The 15000-nt window shown below is 51.0% G+C and overlaps 1 protein-coding gene across 2 annotated transcripts in view; it reads right to left on the bottom strand.

The window, feature by feature from the left end:
* LOC118214852 (spondin-1-like) overlaps window positions 1-15000 on the bottom strand; it is a 134808-nt gene that overhangs the window by 86976 nt on the left and 32832 nt on the right. The window lies entirely within an intron of this gene.

The following is a 15000-nucleotide window of genomic DNA, read 5'->3' as shown; positions in this document are numbered from 1 at the left end:
CGGCGTTTGATCAGAAGACGCTTAGTCGTTTTGTAGCTGTCACCCGGAGATGTCGTTCGTTCACACTCTGGTAAGCAAACCGCAAACCTCCCGGCTTTCTCTTGCTGTTAATACGCCTTACCCGCTACGAGCGGATAGCCGGCAGCCGTTTCCAGATATCATTGTAATATCACTGTAACAAACACCACCCAGGCATCCAGTGAATGTGATACTAGCTGAGTGCGTCTGTTCGTTCTTAAGGTAATTTGTAAATCGGGCGGGGGGGGGGGGGGGGGGGGGGGTAGGTGAGAGGTAATTATAGTGTCTCAGGTTCAGAAGTCGCACAATCCCGAACCCCAAAAAAAGACAGTGGCATTTCAGTCAGTAACGCTCGCAGCAAGACAGCAAGAAGCACTAGTCTAGTGGTGGGGGGTGGGGGGGGGGCAATGGTGACAGCAGACCATGGGGGGGGAGGGGGGGTGGTTTTTGGAAGCAAAAGCAGGCTGGGGGGTGCTACAACAAATATCATGGACTGACTACCAAATGTCATACATCCATATACATTCATTTATTTTTCATATTATATAGGTCCAGGCTTCTGTGCCAGCAGGATCCAATCCCGCCTACAATCCCGTCTGGCTCTTGAACTGCTAACGAGATCCCACGCAGAAGCTAACGGCGCTACGCCGCCGCACACGCTCGCAGAGCCACAATGGCGGCAGGGCGCCCGATTCAAGGCCGTTAGCACTGGGAAGAGCGACAACTGAGGAGAGGGACCCGGCAGTAACAGCCTCCCGCTGGCGATGACGACGGAGACGTGAGGCGCGGCAGGCTCTCCCGGGTTACGAGCGGAGCGCCGCGATTGGCGGCGCGGGGCCAAGGAGAGTCCTCTGATTCGCTGGCTGTCCGGACCGCTGAACGGTGTCCGCGCCTGGCGCCACTTTCGAGGGCGAAGAGAGCCCCCCAACCGGAAGACTGCTGTCATAGTTTTCTTTTTGTCGTTTTTTTAAATGGACGCTTTCGCATTTATCTGCCAATCATGAGGGTCACGCCGATGACTAGAAGTTGGTACATGGACAAAGTTTTTTTTTTTTTTTTTTTTACAGGCTCTGAATCTGAAAACCTGGGACGTTCCGAATACTTACGGACACCGAAGCGTCGCGACGCGAAGAGAAAAAACGTCCGGCAGCGCGTCCCTCGACGCCTCGTCACCGCGGCCGAAAAGCCGGGCCGACGTTAAGCGGATCCGAAAGGCGGCGGTTTTTAAATCAAAACGACGACGCGGAGTTTAAAACTTCGTCCCGCGCTAAAGATGCCGGGCGGAGAGGGAGGATCTCTCTCCACCAGGGAGACGTTTTTTTTTTATTAACCCGTCCGGTAAGCCGTACTTCGAGCCGTACGTCACCCGCGCGGAGCAAAGAGGTTACGAGTCACGATCCGGACGGTTCGGCGTTTAAAAAAAAAAAAACGAATCGACGCGAATGAACGGGAGGGGGGTCCCCGACCGAGCAGGAGGCGCACGAAGACGCTCCCCTCCGGGCGCGAAGAGACGGCCGCCGCGCTCGAAGAACCATTCAGTCAGTCAGTCAGTCAGTCAGTCAGTCAGTCAGTCAGTCATTCATTCATTCATTCATTCATTCATTCATGCAGTCAGTCAGTCAGTCAGTCAGTCAGTCAGTCAGTCAGTCAGTCAGTCAGTCAGTCAGTCATTTATTTTCTCATTTTCACCTTGAACTCAGAGCTTGCATCTCCGGCCCCTGTCGAGTGGGCCGTCTCGACCAATGGGAAGCGGTTCTGCTGAGGAGGCCGAGGAGTCGGTTGGCCGTTATAAATGCGGCCGAACGCTGATTCGCTCCGCGCTAATAAGCGCGGGGCTCGGGGCTAGCCGTCGGTCGTCCGCGAACAGAGACGTTCTTCGCCGGTTTTTAAAAAAAAAAATTTTTTAACGGATCGCTGAAGCGCGTTAATAACTTCGACGGCTGTCTCCCGACGCCGCCGCCGGGGCGAAGGTTTGAAAAACACAGAGGGGCGATCGATACCCGCGGCGGCTCTCGCGAGCCTTCCCACGTCAAAGCCGTCGTTGCGGCGAGCAACGGCCGGCTTTTTTTTTCTTCTTCCTCGCCTTCGGTTCTGCGCAAGCGATCTTCCTCCTCCACCGTACGCATTGCCTTCCATAAAACATTCACCAAACTGAATGGGGAAAAAAAGTGCACAAGTTAAATGGTAAATGGACTGCATTTATATAGCGCTCTTATCCAAAGCGCTTTACAATTGATGCCTCTCATTCGCCAGAGCAGTTAGGGGTTAGGCGTCTTGCTCAAGGACACTTCAACACGCCCCAGGGCGTGGGGTTTGAACCGGCAACCCTCCGACTGCCAGACAATCGGTCTTACCTCCTGAGCTGTGTCGCCCCAGTTGTAGCCCTATTATAATCGACGGCACAATGTCGACTGAATCAACGTCTACGGTTTCGCCTTGTTGAGGTGGGCCTATTCTGGGCAAGGATCTATTTTTTTTGGGTTACGCAAAAACACGCACAACGTTCGTAAAGCTTTCGTGACGACACGTCGAGCGCGCGGTGTTCTTAACGTCCTCGACAGGAAGATGGCGTCAGGAGTACCTACGCACGGAAGACGCCTGAGTTTTCTCGCGCGTCATTCGTCCAAGATTCTACGCCAAGGGGGGGGTTGTGGCTCGAAGTGCTGTCGGGGTTTCGCCCGCCTTTAAAACGGAAGCGTCGAAGAAGGGGTGAGCTTCGATCTGTTTGAGGCACCGGAAAAGGGGAAAGGGGGGTCAACAGGACCCGCGCTCGAGCGTTCGTTCGTTCGTTCCTGGGGGGCGTTCGCTCGCCCCGGGGCTAAATTTAAAGCAAGGGGGGGGGGCGATCGAGCACCTGCCACGGCATTTCGCTCCGGAACATTCTTCCTTCAGGGCATTAGGGCCCGCGAGCGCCGGGGGGCCTGTTTTTAAACAGGTGCTTGAAAACCTTTTTGCCGGCCACAAAACAGGCCTTTCAATGATGTCATTGTGCGGTTTTTTTTTCCCCCCCCCCGCAAAATGTGTTTATGCTAATCTCTTTCGACGATATGCGAAAGCCCCTTTGTGATGCCTGCTTCGGAAAAAGGTGCTCCATAAATAAATAAATAAGTAAGTAAATGAATAGACGGCGCGCACCGCGGCGCGCTCTCCTGAGTATCTGAAGCGTCGGAAAAGCCGGACAGCTTCGCACGGCGCTTAGAGAGAGAGGCCCCGCCGACGCCTGATCGCACCCGAGGGCCGTGACTCATCGCTCGGTCGCACGCGCAGGTCCCCCGTCCCGTAAAAACGGGCATCAGCAGGGGGGGGGGGTGCGTCCCGCCCGAAGCTCGATGATTAGAAGCGTGAGTCGGCCCCGCTCTCCCCCCCCCCCCGCGCGGCTTCGTCGCTCGCGGCTCTCCCCCGGGGACGCCCCTCGAGCGCTAATGAAACCCGCGCTCCGCGCCGCGAGGGGGGGAAGCTGGGAAGATCTTTATCGCGGCCCGTTCCGGGCGCGGCGGGAGCCGGGTGGGCTCCGGCGCCGGATCGCGGGAGCGGCGCGTTCAGCCCGTTTCCGCCGGCTTCCGTCGCGTTTCTCATTAGCGCCACACTGGGCACCCCGCGCGTTACCCAGAGAGAGAGAGGCAGAGGGATAATGGCCTCAAAATGAGTCTCAAATTGCTGCAATGCTGCATTGTGGGAAGGGGTGGGTGGGGGTGGCGGGTGTTCGGTAGGCTTCTACAAAACTCACTTCTGGACAGTGTGCGTTCCCCATCCTAGAGCAAGCGACAGAAATATTTGGATGAACGTGACCCACTGGACAGAATCACGTGATGTTTTCGGCCAAATGTTATTAGAACCGATGGGGAAATTGTCGGCACGGAACAATGGCAACTCAGACCTTGCTGGGCTTTTTTAAATGTCCACACTCCAGGAGTAGCTATGTCAGAAATCCCAGTGACAGCACGATATTCAGAATCTAATTAAGTTTCCACGCTAAAAAATAATTCACTGCCTTCACTAAAAAATCTGAGTAATCCATAAGTAATCTCTTATGGCCTTAAGTCTCAAAATGCTGCATTGTGGGAAGGGGGTGGCGGGGGTGGTAGGCTTCTACAAAACTCACTTCCGGACAGTCTGGGTTCCCCATCCTAGAGACAAGCGACAGAAATATTTGGATGAACGTGACCCACTGGACAGAATCACCTGACGTTTTCGGCCAAATGTTATCAGAATCGATGGGGAAGTTGTCGGCACGGAACAATGGCAACTCAGACCTTGCTGGGCTTTTTTTAAATGTCCACACTCCAGGAGTAGCTATGTCAGAAACCCCAGCGACAGCACGATATTCAGAACCTAATTAAGTTTCCACGCTAAAAAATAATTCACTGCCTTCACTAAAAAATCTGAGTAATCTCTACTTCGAATATTAATAAGTAAACGTCAGACTAACACGGCTAGTTTAAGGACAACCAGTGTGGTTTTCCTCCATATATAAAAGATGAATTATTTTCTTGATTTCTTAGAAAACAGTAATTTATGCAAAAATATTGAAGTAAGAATTTGTGAACGACGAGTACAAATGAAAAAGGAGTACTCGATTCCACTTAATTCTAAAAATTAGTTAACTTAGTATCTCAATGAATATGAACACAAATGCTTAAGTAGGTTCAACATAATTAAGCTTTCAAATATGGCAAATATGGCTAAAATGGAGAGAATATGGAGAAACCCACATTGGTTGTACTTAAAGGCATACTACGCATGATTTTTTTTTTTTGCACGGTTGCGGTCCTGTTTACAATCAGGGGAGTCTCCTCCTCCATCTTCAACCCCGCCCACACACCCTACTTACTCCACCTAGTGTCGCTAGCCAGATAGCTAAAAGTAACATTACCGAAACATCCAACAGAAAACAGGCCAACTCCGCATCACTTTTTATCCCTTCGGCAAACGTCAGCTGACGCCACCGAGGAAAAGCAAAAGGGCAGTCAGCCGGCTGTCACTGTTCGTTTCTTCGGCAGCTACTTGCTGCTGCTTTGCTAAGCCTACATAATGCATTTACTCTGTCAGGTTATTAGGTTTGTTTTATTGATTTCCTTAGTAGACACCCAACCCAGAGCGACTTCCACCGCTAAAATGTTTTCATGCTACAGCTGGGCATTTTTGCATGAGAAAGTTAAGTACTGCTGTGCTCCTCCTGGGATGTAAACCTGCAACACTTTTCATACAACTTTTCCGGATCCTGAGCAGTTGTATGGGAGGTTTTCCTACATGTTGATTATTATTACTGACGCCGTCCAAGTAGAAATGATACATGATAAAGTGGGTAGTCTTTATACTTAGCTTCATAGCTTAATAGCTTAATGACGGCACTGAGCGCTGCCGTTTAATATGCGATGTTCCTTCTGAAAGAAGGAAAGGTTGTACGGGAACAAAGCCACACCACAGCCTCACCATTTTGCACACACATCAGTGGCGGTTTCACTTTAAATCAGTCAGCCAATAAAAACGTCAGAAAAGTTCTTTGTTTCCACCGCCCAAACGCTACGGGGACACCCACCGGACGGCGCGCCGCCAACGGCGTAAGCGATGGAATCCCGTTGCCGCATCGACTCGAGACTGGCTCGCGATTGGCTGAAAATGGTCACGTGACCTTCGCGGGCCAGAAGCAGTCAAACGAGAAAGGGAATGCTCAGCGGACCCCGGAGGACAGCGAGAGGTCACTTACCGTCCTCGCTTTATCGAACGCGCGGCAGCGCGCCGGTGAAGAACGTCTCTGTTCGCGGACGACTGACGGCTAGCCCTGAGCTTATTAGCGCGGAGCGAATCAGCGTTCGGCCGCATTTACGACGGCCGAACTGACTCCTCGGGCTCCTCCTCAGAGCCGCTTCCCATTGGCCGAGACGGCCCACTCGAACAGGGGCCGGAGATGCAAGCTCTGAGTTCAAGGTGAAAATAAATGAATGAATAAATAAATAAATAAATAAATAAATAAATAAATAAATAAATAAATAAATAAACAAATAAACAAATAAATAAATAAACAAACCCTCCACAGCGTTCACACGACGGGCTTCTTCACCGAGATGGAAAGCCCGGCATCAAAAGCAGAGAACCCCAACGGCGGCCGGAAGATTCGCTCCCTCCCGCGTCTCCGCGAGTAAAAAAGAGAGACCTTCCTCTTCTTTTTACTTTCCTCGTTTACTCAGTTGCTCCGGGAATTAACTCTCGACCGCTTCGCGTTTTCGTCTCGACCAAAACGCAGAGGGCCTTTCAAAAGACGACCGCGCTGCGAAAATACTACATTTTACAGAACGACGGTCGCTAACGTGAACGTTAAGCATTGTATCGACGCTTTTTGGAATACGGCGCCGGCGCTTTCGAATCCTGATTCTGATTCAGGATTCAAAGAAAATTCCGGTACAAGATAAGACAGACTTTACTGTCCCGAAGGAAATTTGTTTTAGACACATCTGGTGCTTGCTGTACGAAGACAGTATACATAATAACACACAATAGGACAGCACAATTGCACATTGCTGATTACACATACATTTAAGACAGGTACCTACAATACATACAGCACATACACACATTATATTCATAATACACAAATTGCACAACGCAGCGGACCTCCTAGCTCCTAACCTTACCTCCTAAGGCTGCTATTCAGAGCTTTAATAGACAGGGGAGCAAAGGAGTGCCTATACCTATTCAGTTTGCGTTGGGGGGGATCCTGAAGCGTCTGCCTGAGGGGGAGGAGCTGGTATTCAGGGGTTCAGCACGTGGGCGGGACCTGAGATGCAGGCCACCTCCCATGTTTACTCTGAGAGTACGCAACAGAATACGTCAAGGTAGCACTTTATTTACAGTGAGCCTTATTGTGCCTACAGTAAACCTTCATCCGATCTAGACAGTGGCCACAGTCAATTGTGACAGGCATGTGCGACCAGCACGACAGGCTCGTAATAACAGGACACAAAAGTATGGGAAATCACAATACAGGCGCAACATATTTTGTATTTTATTTGTATTTTTAACAGCTGTTATGAGCTGTTAAAAATACATCGATATATGCTTATTACAATGGCTATAACGCATTATTACGTAACTGTCTCTGAAGGTCTTCCGAACGACAAACACAGGGCCCATCTTAAGCGCTCACGTCACGTCTGCCCACCTGCCCGGGTTCAGCAAATGGGACTCGCCGAACGCCGAAATTGCTTTTTCCGCACTCCCGGACTCTCTCGCCACTGATGCTCGCGAATATCATTTTTTAGATTAGTCCTTGTTTTTTTTTTTTTTTTTTTTTTTCTCTCTCTCTCCGTCTCCCCCCCCCCCCCCCCCCGAAAACGTTTTCGCAAAAAATTCGCGTAGGATCGCTCGTGCCTACGGCGGACTTAAGCCGCCGGGTCGGGGAGAGAACGTTTCGGGCGGCAAGCGTTCAGGCGGGACAAATTTGCGTACGCGGCGTCTCAATTTCGAGCTGTCGAGGGCCGAGGGGGTCAGAGAGCGCGAGGCCGCTGCGTTCACCTCTCCCCTGCTCTCTGCCGGAGCTGCTGTCGGCGAACACTTCAGACCGCGCCGAGCGGCGTCCACCGAGATTCCTGTCGTTTCCACGGAGGCGATCGCGGAACGCGGCGACCCCTCCCCGCGAGTGGGCCCCGCGAGCTCCCAGGGACGAGCGGTTATAAATGGCGTCCGTTCCGCGTCGCCGGCCGCCGCCGCCGCCCGGTTTCACGGTTTATCGCCGAGCGGAGAGAAGGCTCGGCGGCACGGATTCAAAAAGCCACAAAAAAAACAAAAAAAAAAAACTCCCAAATCCTGGACTCTCCTCCTCTCTTTTCCTGACCAGACATCCGAGCCCGGCCGAACAGCACAGGCCTACGAAGAGAGACCGCACATAGAATAATATAATATATAATAATATTATCATATATTATAATAATATGATATAGAATAAGATAAGAGGTGGGTAACCCGGCTTCAAAGAGTAAAAAAGACTGACCATGTATTTGCTCCAGCACCAAGCACTAAACCAGCTGACTCTAATTAGCATAACTCTTCAGCATAATAGGAGAACTAGTTATTGTAATCAGCTGGTTTAGTGCAGGTTGGTGGAGCAAATACAAGGTCAGTCTTTTTACTCTTTGAAGCCGGGTCACCCACCTCTGAATAAGATGCCGCGGTCTGGCGCTGGGCCCGCCCTCTTGCCGACCGAACGCCCGAAAAAAGGAGAGAGGTCGACGAAGCCTTCTTGCCTTCCTCCAAACAGCGGCATCTGTCGCAGGCGCGGTCAGGAATTTTAATGTCCCCTTCCCGAAGGAAAAGGCGAAAGAAAAACTGGCCTTCGCGTTTTTTAATTGAGATCGCGGGGGATGGGGGGGATGGGGGGGGATGGGGGGGGCCGAGGGGTAGGCCAGACGACCTGCCTGCGTGCGCTGAAATAATCGAGAAATAAATTTCAAAATTCCGGACGTGCGTCGCCGGCAGCGGGACGCCCGAGGCTCTCCGCGGACCACGCCCTGACGCTTCTTCCCGCTGAGAGAGAACCGCCCTGGCGGTTAGCCGCCGCCGCCGCCCCCCCCCCCGGGGGGCCTGTCCTTTCAGCCGTCGGCCCCCGTCAGCTGCGACCGCCATCGTGGTCTTCCGTCCATCGGGAGAGAACGAGAGAAGCTGTTACATAGCAACATAGCGGTGAGGAAAGACGGACGGCGGGAAAGACGAACGGCAGGAAAGACGGACGGCGGGAAAGACGGACGGCGGGAAAGATGGACGGCAGGAAAGACAGACGGCAGGAAAGACGGACGGCAAGAAAGACAGACGGCAGGAAAGACAGACGGCAAGAAAGACGGGTGGCGGGAAAGACAGACGGCAGGAAAGACGGATAGCAGGAAAAACAGACGGCAGGAAAGACGGACGGCAGAAAAGACAGACGTCAGGAAAGACAGACAGCAAGAAAGACAGACGGCGGGAAAGACAGACGGCAGGAAAGACAGACGGCAGGAAAGGCAGACGGCAAGAAAGACGGACGGCGGGAAAGACGGACGGCGGGAAAGACGGACGGCAAGAAAGACAGACGGCAAGAAAGACAGACGGCGGGAAAGACGGACAGCAGGAAAGACAGACGGCAAGAAAGAGACGGCAGGAAAGACAGACGGCGGGAAAGACAGACGGCAAGAAAGACTGACGGCAGGAAAGACGGACAGCAGGAAAGACAGACGGCGGGAAAGACAGACGGCGGGAAAGACGGACGGCAGGAAAGACGGACGGCAGAAAAGACAGACGTCAGGAAAGACAGACGGCAGGAAAGACGGACGGCAGGAAAGACAGACGGCAGGAAAGACGGACGGCAGGAAAGACAGACGGCAGGAAAGACAGACGGCAAGAAAGACGGGTGGCGGGAAAGACAGACGGCAGGAAAGACGGATAGCAGGAAAAACAGACGGCAGGAAAGACGGACGGCAGGAAAGACAGACGGCAAGAAAGACGGGTGGCGGGAAAGACAGACGGCAGGAAAGACGGATAGCAGGAAAAACAGACGTCAGGAAAGACAGACGGCAAGAAAGACAGACGGCGGGAAAGACAGACGGCAGGAAAGACAGACGGCAGGAAAGACAGACGGCAGGAAAGGCAGACGGCAAGAAAGACGGACGGCGGGAAAGACGGACGGCGGGAAAGACGGACGGCAAGAAAGACAGACGGTGGGAAAGACGGACGGCGGGAAAGACAGACGGCAAGAAAGACAGATGCAGGAAAGACAGACGGTGGGAAAGACGGACGGCGGGAAAGACAGACGGCAGGAAAGACAGACGGTGGGAAAGACAGACGGCAAGAAAGACAGACGGTGGGAAAGACGGACGGCGGGAAAGACAGACGGCAAGAAAGACAGATGCAGGAAAGACAGACGGTGGGAAAGACGGACGGCGGGAAAGACAGACGGCAGGAAAGACAGACGGCGGGAAAGACAGACGGCAAGAAAGACAGATGCAGGAAAGACAGACGGTGGGAAAGACGGACGGCGGGAAAGACAGACGGCGGGAAAGACAGACGGCAGCGCCGGAGCGTGAGGCGCGCTGCACTTCAACGGTACGTTGCACATGCAAAACAGCAAGGCATTATGGGAACATTCCAACCTGCCATTGCTGTAAAGCAATAATAAACACATCACCGTGACTCATAGTCATTTCCTAACTATGCGGAAACAACCTTCAATTTATTTTGTGTTGTGTCTGGCTTAACATTCACATCCAATGTGATTTTGAACAGATCACAGAGTATCAGATATTTGCATTGAAACTCCCCACAGTGCTATAGTAACAGTAATAGTCAGACGTTAAATTTCAATGCAATGCTGTGCATTTCCGTTAGAAAACACAATGGTAATTTTAAAACGTGAATGTTCGCATACGTTCCGTTTTCCCCAGTACGCAACTGTGTCTCTCTGAATTGGCTGCTTATCCACCGAGAGCCAGGCAAAGTGCATGCACTTACCCGTGAACAGTGCAAGCTTCACACAGTACTACAGGAGAGCCAGTGACTATTTTACACCCTACAGGCCACACACAGTACTACAGGAGAGTCCGTGACTATTTTACACCCTACAGGCCACACACAGTACAACAGGAGAGCCAGTGGCTATTTTACACCCTACAGGCCACACACAGTACTACAGGAGAGCCAGTGACTATTTTATACCCTACAGGCATTACATTACATTACATTAGAGGCATTTAGCAGACGCTCTTATCCAGAGCGACTTACACAACTTTTTTACTTAGCACTTTACATTGTATCCATTTATACAGCTGGATATATACCGAAGCAATGCAGGTTAAGTACCTTGCTCAAGGGTACAACGGCAGTGTCCTTACCCGGGATTCGAACCTGCAACCTTTCGGTTACAAGCGCAGTTCCTTACCCACTGTGCCACACTCCGTCTCTACGGAGTGAGGCACAGGCCACACAGTACTACAGGAGAGCCAGTGGATATTTTACACCCTACCGGTCACATACAGTACTACAGGAGAGCCAATAGCTATTTACACCCTACAGGCCACACACAGTACTACAGGAGAGCCAGTGACTATTTTACACTCTAATGAAGACACAGTACTACAGGAGAGCCAGTGACTATTATACACCCTACAGGCCACACAGTACTACAGGAGAGCCAGTGACCATTTTAAACCCTACATGCTACACACAGTACAACAGCAGAGCCAGTGGCTATTTTACACCCTACAGGCCACACACAGTACTACAGGAGAGCTAGCCCATTGGGAAGAGAAGTGACCTGACTGAATAGCTGCTGACAGACTGTGGGCAGCTATCCTGAAGACCCTGAGGGTTAGCGGTGACTCAGAGTCCAGAGCAGGGAACACTCCGCTCAGCAGCGCCGCCCCCCGCCGTCAGGATTAGCGTAACCCTTCGCGGCGAAAGGGACAGACGCTCTAATTAACTCCGGGGGAAAAAAAAAAAAACATCCGTCAATCATACCCGACCGTTTCCATCCGAACGAGCGGCGTTTTAAGGTCACGCCGCTTGGCTAGAGGTCGCACGCGGCCGACACCGGCTCATTCTGGCCGGCGGGCGGGCGGGCGGGCGGCGGTGCGCATGGCGGGGCGAAGGCCGCCATTTACATTCAGCAGCAGCGCAGACACAGAGCAGAGGATAGTCGCTATATCAGGCTATACAAATTTGATGAATAGTTCAACGCAGGGGTCTTGAATATTTTCTCATCCAGGTACCCCCAACCCAGGCTCAAAGGCTTCCAGATCATGGCCATCAAAAGTTGAAAAGGGGTCACATAAAAAAAAAAAACGGTTTTATATTTTGAAATATTTTTCCCAAATCTGCGTATTATGGTCACCGCATATCAGATTTGGCCAGGGACGCCCTGCAGTACCTTCAAGGACCCCCAGGGGTCCGTAGACCCCACGTGGAAAACCCAGGGTTAACGGACGCCCTACTTGACTTTTCTCAACAAAAAAAAAAAAAAAAGAACACAAACTTGCCAGATGATTCATTAGCATTTTTACCCACTCTCCCTTAATTTTCTCGGAGCGGATACGTGAGGTCATTCCCCTCTCTCTCTCTCTCTGCAGCTGTTTTTCGGGGCCTCTGGGTAGCTTGAGGACAAACTTTAGTGGTGCGGTCGTGCATATTCACACAGTCTGCGTCTTCGAAGGCAACGACGCGACATCCAGTCGAAATGACTGAAGACCGGCGCTCCTCCACCTGGAGCTCCAGCCTTCAGCGGATCCGATTGGGCGGATCCGATTGGGCGGATCCGATTGGTCGTTTTGTTCCTATCACGGTCAAAAATGAAAAGTGTGCCCATCGAACCAACCCATCACTTAACAAATCGCTGTTGTTGTTTTGGGATGGCTAGAGACACCATTGCCTGTTTTTGTATGCGTTCTGTTGTATTTTTGGATGCGTTGACACGATCTACAGTTCTTCTAGCTGAAAAGTAGCGCTACGCACTAGTTTTGTAAATCAATCCAGAAACGGCCCAATGTTTTGACTGTTTCGATATAACGTTACGATACGAATGCTATGATAGAGACACCAGTGTTCTCAGCGTGTGCCACACAGTTGTTCTTATTTTTCCTGCTTGGAAAATGCAACTGCATTAATGCAACCTCTTTAAGCAGAAACCTTAATTGGTTTGTAAATGGTAAATGGTAAATGGACTGCATTTATATAGCGCTTTTATCCAAAGCGCTTTACAACTGATGCCTCTCATTCGCCAGAGCAGTTAGGGATTAGGTGTCTTGCTCAAGGACACTTCGACACGCCCAGGGTTTGAACCGGCAACCCTCCGACTGCCAGACAATCGGTCTTACCTCCTGAGCTATGTCGCCCCATTTTGTCATAATAATTGTTGATTGTTGAAGTAAACACGCCTTTCGTCATCAACAGCACAGGCCACAACCGCTAAAATAAATTTTCACATCTTTCAGCAGCTGGACTTTGCATGACGTTACTTTGACATACCATAGGTTTCGCTAAAATGACACCTCTGGGACCTACAGTAATACACTTCCTGTGTGACGATGTCTTTCTAAACAGCACTATAAAAGTACAATCAAACTGGCCGGCTCTTCTAATGGCGCATAATGGAATGACCTTATGGATGGGCCACCATATGCCGGGAATGCACTATTGTCAGTGCCGCATGAATTTGACGCATCTGCCAATCAATCATTTCTCTCGTCCCTGATTCAGTCTTGTACAAAACGTACTGTTTTTGATATTAAGTATATTCATTCTGGTACAGGGTTTCCATTCACATTCACGCGCCACCTATTACACACAGAGCATGAGGCTAACTGGCGATGGTGGTCAGGCAATTATTTACTACGGAAACGGTAACTCTGCTTCACAGAGAGAGGTGTGATAAATGCGTGACACATGTCTGGGTTGGCGACTAACGTTACAAACGGTGCCACAGTTCTGCGACTGTGACAGACGGATTCGGATTGCGCGATCTCGCCATTTCTTCCTGAATGCTAATTCTGCGCTCGCTGTGAGCTGCGACGTTGTCGGTTCAATTCCAGCCGAGCAGCAATTGTCTTGTCGCATGTCTCTCACTCTCGCTCTCTCTCTCTCTCTCTCTCGCTCCCCATTCCTTCCTGTCCCTGTACACTGTCCTGTCCAATAAAGCTGAAAAAGTTTTGAAAGAGAAAAAAAAAAAAAGGCCGCTCAAATGAGAAACGCTGTGTCAGCTTTCGCAAGGGCGGCGTCAATCGTTCGAGACGCGCTTGAGACGCGCAGGTGAGCCGACCGCCGTCGCCGGGGGCGACGCTACGAAGCGGTTCGTCGAGTTCCCTGCGCGGCTCCAGAGAAGGACGCCGCGTTTTTTTTTTTTTTTTCCCATTTAAATGTTAACAGTCTTTCATTACTTGGATGTTTAAAAAATAAGGTGCCCAGGGGGGGGGGGCAAAGGCGATGTAATGCGGACGCTCGAAGAGAGGAGAGAGGTAATCATATTTTATAGTACTGGAATTCAGCGGATCCTCTTAGCCAGAGTGACTCACACGCACAACTTTTAGCGTTTTCACACTTTATACAGCTGGATATACTGTATACTGCAGCAGTGCAGGTTAAGTACCTTGCTCAAGGGTACGATGGCGAGCGAAAAGAGAGGCGCAAGGTAATTTGTATTTGTCCTTAATACTGTAGCTTATTCTTCTGCCTAGTTGGCTTTGCAGAGGTTAGGTCTGAATAGCGTTCACTGTGTGAACTGTGTTCTTGGCTAGAAATAGCTGTACAAAATAAGTATTGTACCCTACTGAACCTGTGTTTAGCAGTTGTCCATGACCATGAAATGCACTTTTTTGTACGTCGCTTTGGATAAAAGCGTCTGCCAAGTAAATGTAATGTAATGACGGCAGCGTACTGCTCGGGAATGGAACCCGCGACCTTTAGGTCACAAGACTAGCTCCCTACCCGTTATACTACGCCGCCGCCCATTTGCACGTTGCCACCGCCGCCCGAGAGACGAGAGGGCCGCGAGCTCGCCCGCGCGCGTTACATCACATCACATTACGCAACGCAGGAAACGCGGCTAAATGTTCAGCGCGCTACTGCGGCGAATCTCCTCCAGGGCGGCGCCGTGGTGGACCTCAGAAAGAACAAAAACGTGCCGAGAGAGAAATGGGGGGGGGGGGGGTGGATCATTGGAAAGGACTAAGCATTTAGTCCACCCCCTAGAGGGACCCCGAGGACACATCCACTGTTAATTGACGAACCCGGCACAGGTTTAGATTTTCATTTCATTACATTACATTACAGGCATTTAGCAGACGCTCTTATCCAGAGCGACTTAGACAACTTTTACATAGCATTTTACATTGTATCCATTTATACAGCTGGATATATACTGAAGCAATGCAGGTTAAGTACCTTGCTCAAGGGTACAACGGCAGTGTTCTTACCCGGGAATCGAACCTGCGACCTTTCGGTTATAAGTCCAGTTCCTTACCCACTGTGCTA

Source organism: Anguilla anguilla, chromosome 16 (assembly GCF_013347855.1).
Source record: "Anguilla anguilla isolate fAngAng1 chromosome 16, fAngAng1.pri, whole genome shotgun sequence".
NCBI lineage: Eukaryota > Metazoa > Chordata > Actinopteri > Anguilliformes > Anguillidae > Anguilla > Anguilla anguilla.
This window is presented reverse-complemented; position numbering and strand designations above follow the sequence as displayed.